The following is a 12,270-nucleotide window of genomic DNA, read 5'->3' on the forward strand; positions in this document are numbered from 1 at the left end:
CAAGCTGCAGGATGGAGAACAGATTGAAAGGGACAAGACTGGAGGCAGAGGAACCAGTAAGGATATTTACATTAGCAACTGGGACTGGATCAGTGATCTCTCTTGTGCTCCAGTCTCAAATATCCACCTGCTACCTTTTATTAATATCATATTTTATTAATATCATTACAGTACGGTTTTCTCTTCCACCATTAATGAGCATTAATTTTGTGTCTGGTACTGAGCTAAGGGCTTTACCTGCCTTATTTTTTTAACTCTCATTCTTTAAGATATGATAGATACTTCAACTATCCCTATTAAAAAGGGCTCAGTTGGGTAAAATAACTTTCCAAAAGTTCCTTACCTGGCAAACCTGATGTTTGCTCTTCCTCCCATCTTCACAGCCTCAGAATGGTCCCATCACCCTCTGGTGGCCTAAGTCAGAAGCCTAGGTATCAACCTTAAGTCTTCTTAACAACTACAACTAATCAATCTCCAAGTAAATATCAATTCCTCTCTTTGTTTATGTGTCTAAAATCTGTACCCTTCTCCCCTCTACACCACCACTGATTAAGGTCAGGCCCCTACGGTGTCTTGCCTTTATATAAGTTCAGGAGTCTTCCGACTGCAATCTCAGTTGCCTACCGATCTATTCTCTGCTTTCTAAACACAAATCTGATCATTCCTACCTCATGCTTGAAAACCTTTAAGATCATCTACGTGATCAAGTCCAAACTCCTTAACGTGGCTTTCAGGTCTTGCTTTGTTAGCCCCAGCATCTCTCTCCGACTTTAGCTGTCATCACTGCAAATTTGCACTCTATGCCCCAAGCATGCCCACCATAGGCCCCAGACCTCCCTGCCTTTATGTGTCCTACACCCTCTGCTTAGGGTGCCCTTCTCTCCTGTTGATCTGGCTGACTCCAACTCAGACTTCATGACTCAGCTCAGGTGTCACTTCTACCTGGAAGCCCTTCCTAACCTTCCAAATCTGAGTTATGTGTTCCCCTTGCATTCTATATTCACCCCTAGCATGTAAGTTGGCCCAGTCCATGCCTATTTCAAACTCCCTTCTCCTTTTATTTCCCTGCTTAGAAGCTGAAAACAATCTCATAGCCAAGGGTGCCCATGCCACAATCTATACAATGGATGAAGGATGAAGATCCTGAGCAGGGTTTCCCTTTCTCACCTCTTTCTTGATGGAACAGATTGGTGTCTGGAGGCATAGCAACCATCTTGAGACTAGACGGATGAAAGCTACTTAATAAGCCTTGTAGAGAAGAAAGACAAAAGATCCCAGAGCCTTGATGACATGTTTAGGTGCCATACCAGTCTTGTACTCCCTGCCCTTCTGTTGCATGCCAGGTGACCAAACAAATCCCTTAATTATTCAAGCTGCTATTAGTTAGGTTTCCTGTTACTTTTAGCCAAGCATATTCTTTATTGATACACAAGTAATGATTGGTCCTTTTTCTGTCTCATATGTGAAGAGATACCAGCTGGTATCTTTTGTCTCTGTATTCCCAGTGCCTAACTTTTCCTGGTAAATACTAGGCACTCATTAAATGGTTATGTTGAAAGAATTAATTCAGATATGTGGAACAAATGTAATTTTCTCGGGCACAATAATTTTTGGAAGCCATTTGAAAGAACAACATAAGGCTTATGTATTAGGGTAATAATTTAACTATGAAAGTGCCAAATACAGAATCAAATTAAATATGATAGCAGCAAAAATTTCTGTAATTCTGGGAAGTTCTTATGCCTATAAAACCACTCTGGGGTTAAAATATGCATAGTATAGTACAATCCACTAGGATCAACTGAAGATTTTATTTTAAGTAATTATAAATAATGATATTTTTATGACAACTACATAAACTTTGAATGTTACAAAGAGTAATACTAGTTATACCAGCTCATCATTAATGTACATGGGATAAAAGGAAATATCATATTTAAATATAAATTCTACAACCATGACATTTCCAAAATTTTGGTTTCTTTGTTGTTGTTGTCTTTTAAATAAAAACTGTATATATTTAAGGTGCATGACATAACATTTTGATATATATTTACATAATATACTGATTACTATACTCAAACTAATTAACATATCCATCTTCTCACATAACTGGTGTTAAGAACACTTAAGATCTACTCTCTTAGCAAATTTCAAGTATACAGTACAGTATTATTAACTATAGCCCTCATGCTGCACGTTAGATCTCTAGATGTTGGTCAAAGGGTACAAAGTTTCAGTCACATAGAATTCCATCTCCCATTTCCCCCACCACCCAGACCTTGGTAACCACCATGCTACTCTCTGCTTCTGAAGTTCAACTTCTTAGATTCCACGTATAAATGAGATCATGCAGTTTTCTTTCTGTGTCTGTATTTCACTAAGCATAATGTCCTCCAGGTTCATCCATGTTGTTACAAATGGCAGGATTTCCTTCATTTTCAAGGCCAATATTCCATTGTATATGTATACTACAATTTTTTTATCCATTCATCCATTGCAGACACTTAGGTTGATTCCATATCTTGGCTATTGGGGATAATGCTACAGTGAAGATGGGGATATGGATATCTCTGAAAGATGCTGATTTTGTTTCCTTTGGATATATACCCAGAAGTGAGCTTGCTAGATCACATGGTAGTTCTAATTTTAATTCTTTAAAGAACTTCTATACTTTTTTCCATAATGGCTACACCATTTTACATACCCACCAACAGTGTTCAAGGGTTCTAATTTTTCCATATCCTTACCAACACTTGTTATATGTTGTCTTTTTGATAATAGCCATCCTGACAGGCTTGAGGTGCTATATCATTGTGGTTTTGATTTGTTTTACCCTGGTAATTAGGGATGTTGAGCACCTTTTTCTTTACCTATTGACCATCAGTATGTCTTCGTTAGGAAAATGTCTATTTAAGTCTTTCGTCCATTTTTAAAACAGGTTATTTGGGGGGTTTTTTGGCAATTAAGTTGTATGAGTTCCTTATATATTTTGGATATTAACCTCTTATCAGATATATGTTTGCAAATATTTTCCCCCAATCCATAGGGTACCTTTTCATTTTGTTGTTTCCTTTGCTGGGCAGAAGCTTTGTAATTTGGCGTAGTTCTACTTGTTTATTTTTGCTTTTGTTTCTTGTGCTTTTGATGTTCTATCCAAAAAATCCATTGCCAAAACCAATGTCACGGAGCTTTTACCCTATGTTTTTTTCTAGGAGTTTTATGATTTCAGGTCTTATATTTAAGTATTTAATCCATTCTGAGTTCATTATTGTGTCACATTGTTTAATAGCTCATTGGTCCTAAAATTCCAACCACTTGCATCTCTGATGTATTTCCAGTGACAAAAACTATACCTATAGGCCTAATATAGAAAAAGTAACCATGTAAGCATGGTATTTAGAGATATGAAAGTTGTTTCAATTAACTATTGCTGTGGCTTAAAGGTAAATTAAAATAGCAAACATTTTATTATCTCTAATTATTCTGTGAGATGATTGGCTCAGCTGGGTGGTTTATCTGTTCCACATGATGTCAGAGCTACAGTCATCAGAGGTTTGATAGCTCACTCACATGGCTGGCAGTTTGTTTTGTCTATTGTTCTGTGAGCTCAGCTGGAGCTGTCAGATACAATGCCTTGATTCTCCTCCATGTGGCCTCTCCATATGTCTTGGTCCTCTCACAGCATATTAGCTGGGCTTCAAGAATCAGAAAGTAGAAACTATCAGTTTTCTTAAGGTCTACACTGAGAAGTCCCAGGACATCACCTCTGCCACATTCTGTAGATCAAACCCAGTCTCAAGGGCAGTGCAGGTTCAGAGGTCAGGTAAATAACTTCTGCCTCTTAATGGGAGCAGCAGCCTGCACGTACAGAGGGAACAAATTGTTGGGGCCACCTCCAGAAACTAGCGACCACAATAGGTAAATCATATAATCCTGTCTTCATAATGTTATCTTGAGGGCATCACTGAACACACCAGAAAACACAAAGAAACCTGACTTTCAACGTGATGGATGTAACTCAAATGGCCACTATAATAAAGTTAGATCCAATAAAGATTTATAGGGAACAAAGGATGGTTTGAGTCAGCCATTGGTCCATCATGATGCCAAAACTTTAGACCTAACAGGCACTACACCATGTGCTTTAACATAAATTTTCTTAGCAAATTATTTGAATTACCACACAAGGATAGCAATAGAATAGGTTATTTTTTACCCACCATTAAAATAATCCTTTGCCAAGGCACACAACCCAAATTCCAAACCACTCATTCAGGATCTGAGTCACAACCTCAAATATTAACAAACAGAAAAGTATCCTATCTATTCAGCCATTTGGCTTCAACATACATCAGTTAAGGAGAAATACCCTATATGCAAGGATACTATAATGACAAATAGCGTTTAGGTTGACTCTGAAATCATTTCAGCAAATTTGGCTGGCTAGACAGCCATCACAACTCAGTGCCAGCCAAGCCACCCATTGTAGTGAGCCCAGGTTGGTGATATGAGTTCAGGTAGGGTTCCTGCTTCACAGGGGAAAGTGTCAAGCCAGGACCTAGGTCTGGCTGGGGAACAAGTACCCCAGGTTGTTTAAGAAACAGAAATTTTGATTTTAGAAATTTCAAAAGGAATAAAGAACCTTTCACCAGTATTTCCATTATGAGTTTGGTGCTTATGATGGTTAATTTTATGTGTCAACTTGACTGGACCAAAGGATGCCCAGATAGCTGGTAAAACATGATTTCTGAGTGTGTCTGTATGTCTCTTTTGCTAATACAAAAGAGATTACAATTTAAATCAGTAGACAGAGTAAAGAAAATCTGCCCTCACTAATTCAGGCAGGTATCATCCAATCTGTTGAGGGCATGAAAAGAACAAAAAGCAGAGGAAAGGTAAACTGTCTCTCTTCTTGAGCTGAGACGTTCAATTTCTTTTGCCCTTGGCCATCAGAGCTCCTAGTTCTCCAACCTTTGTACTCCGGGACTTAACATCGCCTCCCCAACCCCTCACCTCTCAGGCCTTCAGACACGACTGGCTCCCCTGGTTCTCAGGCCTTCAGACTCAAACTGAATCACACCACTGGTTTTCTTGATCCTGCAGCTTGCAGAAGGCACATGGTGGGCCTTCTCAGCCCCCATAATGGTGTGAACCAATTTCCATAATAAATCTCCTCATATATATACATATATAAAACCTATTGGTTTATTTTTCTAGAGAATACTAACCAATACAGTGATCAAGGCCTGGCCTGCCTGGATGTAGCAATTATTCTCTCCATGCTTACAGAGGAAAGTGATGTTCAGAGAACTTTACTACACACCAGAGTTCTCCTAGTTGACCTATCCGTCAGAGAAGCAACGCAGAAGAGTGGCTAAGAGCATGAGCTTTGGCATTAAATCGTCTCCGTTCAAATCCTGGCTCATTATCACTTGCCGGCTGTGAGAGCCTGGACATGTTACTTGACTTCTCTATGCCTTTGTTTTTCCTTCCACAGACTGCAGATGACGATGGAACAAACTCACAGAGTATTTGTCAGGAGAAATAAGTTAGTAGATGTAAACCACTTAGAATAGTACCTGGCACATACTAAGCACCGTTTAAGTATTTGCTTTTATTAGTATTACTCTTGCAGTTATAAGTTACAGAAACCCACCCCAAACTTGATTAAAAAAAAAAAAAAAGGGAAGGAAAATACCAGCTCACATAAAAAGAATGTCATCAGAACTGTCTTTTTCCACATCTCCACTTAACTTCATTTATAGATAGAGGCTCCTCCAGAAGCAAGATATCATCTGTAACTCACAACTGGAGGAGGACAGGCTATCTTCCCTAAAACTCCAATTATTGGATTAATAAAATATGGTATATGTATACAATGGAATACTACTCAATTACAAAAAACGATGGTGATCTAGCACCTCTCATATTTTTCTGGATAGAGCTTGAGCCCATCCTCCAAAGTGAGGTATCACAGGAATGGAAGAATAGGCAGTACTTGTACTCGCCATCAAATTGGCACTGACTGATCAACACTAACGTGCTCACATGGTATTAATATTCACTGAGGGTTGGGGGGATGGGGTTGGGTAAACTCACAACTAATGGACGCAGTGAGCATTGTACGGGGGAAAGAGTACACCTCCAGTCCCGGCTTGGGTGAGGCAAAGGCATAACGTATAACCAAAATGTTTGTACCCCCATAATATCCTGAAATAAAAAAAAAATAAACAAAAAAATAAAAGACCAGACAAACCAAAAAACAAAACAAAACAAAACAAAAAAAACCTCCAATTATTCTCCTTTGGCTGTCCTGGCCTGGATCTTGTGCCCAACACTTGGGCTTTTTAGGGAGGTGGGAATGGGAAACAGAATCCGTCATACGGCCCAGCCGAATTACACTGAGTGGGCGAAAGGAGAAAGCTGGACACACAAAAACGAAAGGTCCTCCACTGAATAAGATGGAGGATCAAGAGTGGAGTTCAAGTCTGCCTCACTCCCACTCCACGTCTTTTTCAATACATCACTCTCCTCTTCACATGTTCTTTGTTGTTATCCTCCTCATCATCATAGGGCAACTCTTTAAACTTTTTTTTCTTCTGGAAAAATGTCCAACAACTGGGTGGCATTTCACCAAGACACAAGCTGCCACACAAGTGCCTCAGCAGAAAGAAAAGTAAATGCCTTGCACTGTGCTTTGACAAAAGAAAAACTTTCATACTATTCACATGCAGTCCCTTTCTTCTGCAGAGTGCCACAGATGTTACAGATGCCTAATGCCCCAATGAGAGGAACAAATCAGAAGAATTTAAACCGTGGCCAAGGCTTGCTGCTGCTACTCTGAAGTGACCACTCCACACACATATGGGTAAGTGCTCTGTCCCAGTGATGAGCACTTAACTGCATGAACTACTTTTGGGCCTCATTTAACTTGCCCATTTATGCAACTGTAGATGCCTTTCTCCTTACAGCCATAAAATTTTAGAGTGGGAATGGATGTTACAGATCATTTGGTTCAATCCTCTCGTTGTCCAAATGGAAACAACTGGAGTCCAGAGAGGGTTATTAACCAGCACAAGGTCACGTAGCAGGTTTATTGCAAGCCCAGAAGTAGAACCCAGGTTTCTTATTCTCCAATACGATGCTCTTTCTGAAAAGCCACACAATTTCCAAAAAGCTACCCAGTGATTCCAAACACTATTAATGTCTTTCTTCTCCCATTATGTGGATCACATAGTGTTTGGATGCATTCTGGAAGCAAGACACATTTATCATAAAATGTCAGCAATATGAACTAATCACTACCACCAGGAGGCAATGAAATCTGGTAAAAATGACAAGATGCTGTGGTTAGGGCTGGCCCTGTGGGAGGTCTACCTTGAGTACTCCTCTATCCTCCAGTAGGTGCTCAGTGCTCCTGGGCTACCCTCAAACTGACCTAGGCTCCCATGGACCTGCTTCTCACACAGCAAACACCCTATGCCAGAATTGGTCTTTCCCTATCAAAAAAACTGACTTCTCCTGTGGACCATTATCCCAGGACCTCACATGGTTATATGTGTATATTTACATGAAAGCTTCTGAGAAATAAGATCTTAACATAAAATTATATATTTTACTACCTCTCCCTTTCAAAATTGGATCTACTTGATATAGTTTTTGTTGTTGTTTGTTGTGTTGTTTTGATTCCTTTTGTTTATTTAATGGTCACAGATGCAGTCCACATATTTTTACATGGAAAACTTTACTTCTTAGAATGAATTAGTTGCAACTCTCTGGTTCTATGGACAAATCATAAAATGATTTTGGATTAGATAATCAGATATACAGGGGCCTTCTGACAATTAGTGAGTTGGTTTTTCAGGCCTCATAAAGAATACCTCCAAATTAAGTGAAAGTTACTTGAGGATGCTTGAGAATCAGGTAGAAAGACAAAGACTCTTAAATTGACTTACTAACTATACTCATGTTCCCCTCCACTTTTCCTGTGTGCCTTTCATTACCTTTCCATACCTGTAGTGTCTCTATCCATGTAGTAAAAGTAATGTATCTTAGAGACTCCCTCCACATGCACCTGCATCTGTTGAGGACCAAACGAGCACTGTTGATGTCTGAGAGGTCTTTGAGCCTCCCTGACTCCCATCCTCCCATCACTGGCAATGTCAATTTCTTGGAAACTCATTGGTGGGAATGAGACCAACTCTCAAGTGAAAATAGTTTTCATTCTAGACAAGCTCAATCTAGCCTCAAAGCCTATAAATCTCTTTTTTAAAGCTTAAGTCTCTGATATCAATTTTAGTGTCAACCTAACTGCTCCCTATATGACAATTTTTTCCCATCTATCTCAATCTGTGACATATGTGGAAGGAATTATTCACAGAACCCTTTAGTTAAGGTCAGGAGTGACAAGTCCCACTGGACTTATCAAACATTCTAGATGTCCTGATTTTCAATATATTTCACTGAGATATTTGTTACCAATTTATGGAGGAAAAGTGTTGTGTCTTCTTCACATCAGACCAAAATAAAGTAGGTGGGCTATAGATTGAGTTATGAGAAAAAGAAACAGACAGTCAAATGCCATCATAACGTAATGGACAATATCTAAAACCTTAGATAAGTGCATCAGACTAATGTCTCCTTAATACGAAAGCTATACTTTTATTATTCTGGGTTTTTTTTCCTTAAGAAGTAACCTGAAGCCTAAATTTACATTATGATTACAGCCTTTCTTTTATAAGTTGAAGCACATTATTTTGGTCCATTGAACAAACTCATTCTTATTCATTGCCTTTTAAAGTTGACATTTAACTTTCACAGCTGTAGAGTTGGCAAGAAGCAAAAGAATACTTAATATTCAAGAGAGCAGATTCTAAAACACCACAGCATTCTATTGTATGGAACATCCTATAATTAGTGTATATTAACTGAAAGAAAGAATTACATATGGAATTAGTGGAGGATGGTTGAAGGTGTTCGTGTATTTATTTCCTTGCTAATACTCATGAATCAAATAAAACAAATGAGTAATTCTAGCAATTCAAACTCATAAAGGCTGATTTTCTAAAAGAGCATGTCTTTGAATGCATTTGCCAAAATAGAATTAAGAACAACTTTTGGTTCTAAAGGCCTTGAACCTCTTAATCAAATAAGATAGGAATTAGCCATACCTCCTTGTATTATAATTTCCTATTCAACATCAGAAATGACTAATCTATTCATTCCAGATATAACTATGGTGTATCTGCTGTTGGTCAGGCTCTCTGTTAAGCACTGGGGACAGAGCTGTGACAGTCTTGCCCTTCAGAGCATTGAATTTAGCAATAAGTATAGGAATGCAAGTAATTGCAGCAAAGATGAATAGTGTTAGGATAAAAGAAGTAGAGAGTGCTATGGACATCCTCCAGGGACCTCACAAGGCAGGGAGAGTGGGGTAGCAGTAGGTATGGGCAGGTCCTCTGGACGAGGTGGCTGATCAGATAAGACTTGACAATGTCAGAGTTAAGATTGAGCATACACATGGAACCTTGTTTCCTCAGAAAGTTCCACTAAAACCACATTAAACAGGGTAAACAGGAGAAGGGACAAGAGAAACAAATTTTGGAACCTCAAGATAAGATGGACAAAGGTCTCTGACTCAGGAAGCTGAATCCTAAGTCAGCAAAGGCCTGGAGGAAGAGCTAGATGAAAAGCAGTTACAGTTCCAAAGCTACTCCCCTGGTCCCCACTGCAGAGTACCTGCCCCTCCCCTATGCCAGCAGGAAGCTAGAAATTTATTCACCAGAAAAAGTCCTTGATCAACAACATAATTCAGTGACCACACACAATGAAGGGTCCCAGCCCAATTGCCCTGCTCACTCTAAGAACACAGGCACCAGCCTTTCGCCCTTCAGGTGGGAGATTGGAGCGTCTCCTCTGGGAATGTGACCCGCCCAAGAGGAAAGACTAAAATACAATCATGTCACAGAACGATGTTTCAGTTAATGACAGATTGGACTGTATGTACAACAGAGATCCCATAAGATTATAATAGAGGCTGGGCCTGGTGGCTCATGCCTGTAATCCTAGCACTTTGGGAGGCTGAGGCAGGAGGATAGCTTGAGGCCAGGAGTTTGAGGTTGCAGTGAGCTATGATCATGCCACTGCACTCTAGCCCAGGCAACAAAGCAAGACATTGTCTCAAAAAAAAAAAAAAAAAAAAAAAAAAGATTATAATAGAGCTGAAATATTCCTATTGTCTAGTGATGTTGTGGCTGATGTAACATCATAGCACAATGTATTACTCACATGTTTACGGTGATGTTGGTGTAAAAAAAACCTACTGTGCTGTCAACTGTATAAAAGGAGGGTATCTACAATTATGTACAGTACATAATACTAAATAATGATAACAAATGACTATGATACTGGTCTATTTACTACACTATACTTTTCATTGTTATTTTGGAGTATACTCTTTCTACTTATAAAAAAAAAAGTTAACTGTAAAACAGCCTCAGGCAGGTCCTTCAGGAGGGATTCCAGAAGAAGGCATTGTTACCATAGGAGATGACAGCTCTGTGTGCGTTATTGTCCCTGAAGACCTTCCAGTGGGACAAGATGTGGGGGTGGAAGACAGTGATAGTGATGATCCTGACCCAGTGTAGGCCTAGGCTAATGTGTGCGTGTGTGCGTGTGTGTGTGTGTGTGTGTCTTAGTTTTTAACAAAAAAAGTTTTAAAAATAAAAGATAAAATTTTTAAAAATAGATAAAAGCTTATAAATAATAACATAAAAAAGAAAATATTTTTGTACAACTGGTACAATGTGTTTTGTTTTAAGCTGTATTATTACAAAAGAGTCAAAGCTATTTAATAATTTAAAAGTTTATAAAGTAAAAAAGTTGTAATAAGCTAAGGCTAATACATTATTGAAGAAAGAAAAAAATTTTTATAAATGTAGTGCAGCCTAAGTGTACAGTGTTTATAGAGTCTACAGTAGTGTAGTCAGTCATGTCCTAGGCCTTGACATTCACTCACCACTCACTCACTGACTCACCCACAACAGTCCTGGAAGCTTCATTCACCGTGCGTGGCCTATACAAGTATACCATTTTTTACCTTTTTATACTGTATTTTTACTGTACCTTCTCTATGTTTAGATACACAAATACTACCATTATGTTACAACTGCCTATAGTATCCAGTATAGTAACATGCTGTACAAGCTGTAGCCTAGGAGCGAGCATAGTCTACACCATATAGCCTAGGTGTGGAGTAGGCTACACTAAGTTTATGTAAGTACACTCTATGATGTCTGCACAAGGATGAAATCACCTAATGATGCATTTCCCAGAACATATCCCTGTCATCAAGCAATGTATGACTCTGCTGACACTAGGGCTTCTTTGGAAAAATCACCCTCTGGATTCCTTCAGTAAATATCCAAGTCAACAAGACTCACTAACAGGCTCAGATCTCCATTTATTAATCATGAGAAGAAAGCCAAAGATTGATTCTCAGACATCTGAGGAGAATGCCTCAAGCATAGAAGAGAGATACCATACAAACAAATAAAAAACAAACAGAAACAAAAATGCATCTTGGAGAAAACAGAGATTATGCATGGGGAAGAAAATTAAAAAAAAAAAAAAAAGGCAAACTATCATTAACATCCCCAGATAGATAAGAGAAGAGATTGCAGTCATGAAACCAAAAAAAGATAGTATAAAAACAGAAAGATTCATAAAACAAAAAGAGAATTCAATAGTAGGGTTGAAGAAACAGACAGAAAAGTAGATAGTAAAGACAAAAAGAAAATAAGAGGGAAAAGACAAGAAGATTAAAAGACCAGGCCAAGCAACCCAATATCCAAATAAAGGATTTCCAAAAGAGAGAACAAAGAAAACGCAATAAATCAAGAATGAAATAAATCAAGAATTAAATAAATCAAGAAAATTCCCCTGAGTATGAATTTATAGACCGCAAGGATTCAGCAAGTGCCCAGCAACACGCTTACTAGGTAGGCATCAGTTACTGGTCTAGTTGTTTTACAGATGTTGCCTTCCTTACTCTTCACAACCTCATAATGCACAATCCAAGACTTAGAATCTTGACAGGCTTATATTGCCACATCATCTATCTATACATTATGAAAGTTTGTCTTCTTTAGAAAGATGAATGGATAAGAAATTTCTTTTTTCTTTTGTAGTAAGAATTCATGCCTCCCCAAAATAAATGTATTTCTTTCATTAGTAAAGATAGTAGTCTCTTACTGTATAGTCAATTCT

General features: G+C 38.5%; 1 protein-coding gene across 2 annotated transcripts in view; it reads right to left on the minus strand.

Moving 5' to 3' along the window:
• CFAP95 (cilia and flagella associated protein 95) overlaps positions 1–12,270 on the minus strand; it is an 83,823-nt gene that overhangs the window by 31,822 nt on the left and 39,731 nt on the right. The gene's annotated exons all lie outside the window — the stretch shown is intronic.

The sequence above is a fragment of the Eulemur rufifrons genome, chromosome 7, assembly GCF_041146395.1.
Source record: "Eulemur rufifrons isolate Redbay chromosome 7, OSU_ERuf_1, whole genome shotgun sequence".
NCBI lineage: Eukaryota > Metazoa > Chordata > Mammalia > Primates > Lemuridae > Eulemur > Eulemur rufifrons.